Here is a 6,000-nt window from a genome sequence, read left to right as displayed (position 1 = left end):
TTTCCTAATATAACTTTCCTATATTATAACATATATTATATTCTATTATAGTATAGGCCGATTATCTTCTGGTTTAAATGGTGTATTTTACCTCGCGTCCAGTCTCATTCCAAACGTCGTAAATTGTTGTATCTGCACGAACCCAGCCTTTACTAAGAGTCATCCATACATCAATTGTCTTAAAATAATTTATTTACTAAACTAAGTAATTCACAGAAAGCATACAAACAGTAATTATCATCACAAAGAATTGGTAGAGTAATGTGCCCTAGTGGGCTAAAACAGGCATGGCTGGTGTCTTGTTCAACAATGGGTCATAAACGGTCAGCTGAGGACACACAAAGTTCATTAATATTAACAATTGACATGCTAATCCTTTGCACATGAACGCTCACTCATTTGGGAACAATTGCAATCAATATATATTTACGCTCAGTGTGTCGTCGGGATCCTTGTTGGAGCGTCGTTCTCTTGGAGAGTTTTGTCCGCGTTCTCTCTCTCTCTCTCTCTCTCTCTCTCTCGGTTAGAATGGATATTTCAAAGCAACATTCATTAATGTCGTCATAGAATGGATGTTTCGTCGGTCTTCGCGTTCAATGATATAATTTCTAGCTGCAGACTATTAATTAATATCAAAGACTTGTTCTTATTCTGTCAATATCAATAGTCTAAAAGTTAACCACGTGGTATGGTTCACTTTCAGTAGCGGAATTGGATGGTCAAACCTATTGGCCAACTCGCAATGGAGTGGAGGCCTGGTCCGTTAGAAAGTAAATCAGGGTATGGTTTTATAGTGAACATAGAACAGGCTTGTCACATGACGCCTGGTCCTGTCTGTGTCCCTGGGGGCGTGCCGATGACTGAGTTAAGCTTGGTACAGAAATACAATTCTATCACATTAATATCAGTACATAGCATCTCAATGTATTACAAATAGCTTTATCCTTATTAATACATTCTATACAACCATGTGGATGCAAGTCTCATAGCTGAGGCTATTATATAAACCGTTTTATGGTAATATGGCTATATTGTCTCTTCTGAGTATCACAAAATTGTACCAAGCGGACCAGTTCGTAGCTGGATTCTTCAGTCTCCTTTCGGTCTCAAACTTATCTGTCATGGTTTGCAGATAGAGGTCTTGAGTACGAAGCGAGAGATTCAGTGATGAGATTTCTTCTGCTTGCTTAGAAATCAATATTTCCATCCTCGTCACCTGAATTCTCTCATCATTCATTTGGTCAGCGACTTCAATAAGTTCTGCTGATTTATCATCCAACTTTGTCACTGTGTTCATTAACTGATCGTCTTTGGTCTGCAGCGCTTTGAGGAGAACCGTGTAATTTTGTGTAACATTCAACAAAACAGCATGCATGTTGTCAAGTTGAGCGCTCCTGTTTGTAGATAACTGTTCAGATTTATCTAGTTTGGCGTGGACATCATCGTATTTAGTTTTGGCTAAATCGAGTTGTTCCTGTAGCATATGATTTTGTTCCTGTAGAAAACGATTTTGTTGAAGAGCTTGTGCTTGTTCATCGTCGTACGTTTTTGCAATTACATTTAATTGTTCGGTTTTCAAACGCAGTTCCATAGCATCCCTTTTCTGCATTTGTCATTGGTTTCCCGGTTCTCTCCACCTGTCCCTTTATGTCTACCGTTACCTGCTCGTGCTTCAGCTGTGCACTGCGGTATTGGACAGATGGCAATCTCGGATGGCAAGATATCAGAGCTAGACTGGAGAGAACCTTTACGAGGCCTGCGCCCGATGGTTGATTTTGAAAAACATTGTTGTCTGCTTTTCCACTAATGGCATAATTAGGGTTGTTATCGCTGCTGAGGTCAGAGATCAATCCATTTACGGGTGGAGGTTCACTAATTAGCGGGCGAGTGGGGACCACCCCCTCTGATAGCTTGCACATTATTAGAACATTTGAAAGGAAAAATGTTTTTCCTAATTTTCCAAAGTTTGGTTTTGGAATGTTGGGAGCTGCAAAGACGATTTTAATCTATTTATAGACGTTAATGAACCATCAGTACTGTACAGTACTGTGGAAGTTGGACGTGAATTAATTTGCAAAAGCAAATTGAATTAATCAATGTCAATGATTAGTCCTACCTGGGTAGGCTATCTGGGTATTAAACTTGAATTACCTGAGAGGTTGCTTCATCCAGGTTAATATGCACAGTTTAAGTTGTCTCATTTAATTGGAAGAACCTAGAAAGGTATGTTCGACAATTTAACTTATTAAATTGAATGAGACGATAATCTATACAATCTCCTTTGATTGGATATCATAAGTGTAAACCGTAGGTCAAATGTTGGGACCCTTCACCACTAGGGTACGCTCCTCCCTGGGGCTGAAGCCACATGGGATTCACTCCCGTCAGTAATGGGTTTTACTGAATGTGCTTTGCTAAAGCAGATTTTACTGATTAATCTATTTATGATAAATCAAACCTGTATAGGCTATCTGGGAATTAACTTTGAATTACCTGAGAGCATTGCTTCATCTAAGTTAAGTTTGGAAAAAGATAATCATGTCTCATTGTAGACGCCCAATCAATTTTGGATATTATTTAAAAGATCCACTTGAAAACGTAAATCTGGCAATTTCACTTGTTAGTTAAATTGAATGAGACGTCATATCCAGTCAATTGCGATTGTCTGGATATCTTACCGTGATCCACGTTTGGATTTCCCCTAGAGATGTACTGGCAATTCTTCACCACCAGGGTATAGAATGCTGAAATTAAACGGGAGTACAAAGGTCGAGACTTCCGTCGCGCTAGCAGAGGAATTTTAAACGTGGTACGGGGAGGGTAAAATGTTCCCTCTCTGTTATCTTGCAGTAATGCTAAGCTCTTCCTAACTTTGTTCAGGAGTATTACTTCCAAGCACCAAACTAGGGTCCTTTCACTATGGAAAGGGTGGGTTTTCTAGTGACGTCTCACCTTAACCCTATTCAGCATATTCTGCTAGCGTTTATGCTGCCCGGAGCGACACGGTACTTAAATACAGATACGCATACGGTCTGCCCACACTGGCTTAGTGCGGTAGGCGAATTATTCGGCTCGGTCACCTGGCAGTTATCTTCTAATTTCTAACCTTACTCTAGAAGTTAATATTGACCGACAGAAATAGTACCGTTTGGCCTAACGGACTAAATCTGGAATTTATCCCTCACTGCTATCGACATAAGACCGGAGCCACTCTAAATAGCTTCTCCCAATGGAAAATTCACAATCACTTTGTTTAGATAGCAGGCTGTTTGTACAATTCTGTTTGCACAATTGATATATAGAATTTCACAGCAAAGTCCAATTCTATCTTAGCTTCCTCGCACCGGGGCTCCATATAATCTATTATCAAAATGACCCAACGTGCGTTTTAGTTTTGGAGTCCTCACAGGGGGCGCAATATATGTGTCGTCTCTTGTAGAACAATGGGTCATAAACGGTCAGCTGACGACACACAAAGTTCATTAATATTAACAATTGACATGCTAATCCTTTGCACATGAACGCTCACTCATTTGGGAACAATTGCAATCAATATATATTTACGCTCAGTGTGTCGCCGGGATCCTTGTTGGAGCGTCGTTCTGTTGGAGAGTCTCTCTCTCTCTCTCTCTCTCTCTCTCTCTCTCTCTCTCTCTCTCTCTCTCTCTGAATGGATCTTTCAAAGCGACATTCATTAATGTCGTCATAGAATGGATGTTTCGTCGGTCTTCGCGTTCAATGATATAATTTCTAGCTGCAGACTATTAATTAATATCAAAGACTTGTTCTTATTCTGTCAATATCAATAGTCTAAAAGTTAACCACGTGGTATGGTTCACTTTCAGTAGCGGAATTGGATGGTCAAACCTATTGGCCAACTCGCAATGGAGTGGAGGCCTGGTCCGTTAGAAAGTAAATCAGGGTATGGTTTTATAGTGAACATAGAACAGGCTTGTCACATGACGCCTGGTCCTGTCTGTGTCCCTGGGGGCGTGCCGATGACTGAGTTAAGCTTGGTACAGAAATACAATTCTATCACATTAACATCAGTACATAGCATCTCAATGTATTACAAATAGCTTTATCCTTATTAATACATTCTATACAACCATGTGGATGCAAGTCTCATAGCTGAGGCTATTATATAAACCGTTTTATGGTAATATGGCTATATTGTCTCTTCTGAGTATCACAAAATTGTACCAAGCGGACCAGTTCGTAGCTGGATTCTTCACCAATCTTCCATACCTTCTCCAGAACACAAATGTCACTCGGTTCCCCAATTCTGTGAGTTGGAAGAATTTCCTGCGTCTCTCTATGGGCCATGTGGCAGGAGATTCTCCTCTTAGAGTTTTTACAACCCCTTCACACAGGGCCTGGGTGGGGGGAGGTAGGTTGGGGGATGGTGCAAGGGGGAGGGGGTCAACTGTCCTCCCTGTACTCAAAGAGGCCAACGTCATGACAGGGTGTTGGGGGCTACTTTGTAAATGACATCTCCCGAAGTCAAGGATCGGTAGTATAGTCAGTTTTACAAGGGTATGTTTGGCAGCATGAGTGAAGGATGCTTTGTTGCGAAATAGGAAGCCGATTCTAGATTTAATTTTGGATTGGAGATGCTTAATGTGTGTCTGGAAGGAGAGGTTACAGTCTAACCAGACACCTAGGTATTTGTAGTTGTCCACGTATTCCAAGTCAGAACCATCCAGAGTAGTGATGCTGGACAGGCGGGCAGGTGCTGGTAGCGATCGATTGAAGAGCATGCATTTAGTTTTACTTGCATTTAAGAGCAGTTGGAGGCCACGGAAGGAGAGTTGTATGGCATTGAAGCTCGTCTGGAGGTTAGTCGACACAGTGTCCAAAGAAGGGCCAGAAGTATAAAGAATAGTGTCATCTGCGTAGAGGTGGGTCAGAGACTCACCAGCCGCAAGAGCGACATAACTGATGTATACAGAGAAGAGAGTCAGCCCGAGAATTGAACCCTGTGGCACCCCCATAGAGCCTGCCAAAGGGATCGAACAACAGGCCCTCTGATTTGACACACTGAACTCTGTCTGAGAAATAATAATATATGTATTATTATGGATTCATAATCAGCTATAATGGGGCGGTCATTTTGGACCGGGAATTAATTAATTAACATGAAACAAACACAATTAGGGGGGTTAATATTGTCTGTCCATGACAAACAATGTTTTTGTTTTTTACAAAACCACTTTCTCCTGCTGCGTTACTATGTAAGGATTCCAGGCATATGTGTTGTAGGAGTTCATGGACAATCGGAAGAGCGAATGAACCACATGTGACCACAGATCGATTTATAAGCAAAAATGTCGGTTGGAACTGGTACCAGAACCACACAGGGGAATTTATATCTTGGAGGAGATGGTTTCTTATTCCCTCGCTATAGGCAGGAAAACCTATAGGATCCAGAATATGACTTTACAGTCTAATTATTCAGATAGGCAGGAATAAAACAAACAAACACAAATATTAGCAGTCATTACACACAATATATTTTAGATTTTAGATTTGTAAAAGTAGCCACCCTTTACCTTGATGACAGCTTTGCGCACTCTTGGCATTCTCTCAACCAGCTTCACCTGAAATGCTTTTCCAACCAGCTTGAAGGAGTTCCCACATATGCTGAGCACTTGTTGGCTCCTTTTCCTTCACTCTGCGGTCAACTCATCCCAAACCATCTCAATTGGATTGAGATCGGGTGATTGTGGAGGCCAGGTCATCTGATGCAGCACTCCATCACTCTCCTTCTTAGTCAAATAACCCTTACACAGCCTGGAGGTGTGTTTTGGGTCATTGTCCTGTTGAAAAACAAATGATAGTGGGACTAAGTGCACACCAGATGGGATGGTGTATAGCTGCAGAATGCTGTGGTAGCCATGCTGGTTAAGTGTGCCTTGAATTCTAAATAAATCACTGACAGTGTCACCAGCAAAGCACCCCCACACCATCACACCTCCTCCATGCTTCACGGTGGGAAGC

This window comes from Salmo salar, chromosome 27 (genome assembly GCF_965601325.2).
Source record: "Salmo salar chromosome 27, fSalSal1, whole genome shotgun sequence".
Lineage (NCBI taxonomy): Eukaryota > Metazoa > Chordata > Actinopteri > Salmoniformes > Salmonidae > Salmo > Salmo salar.
This window is presented reverse-complemented; position numbering follows the sequence as displayed.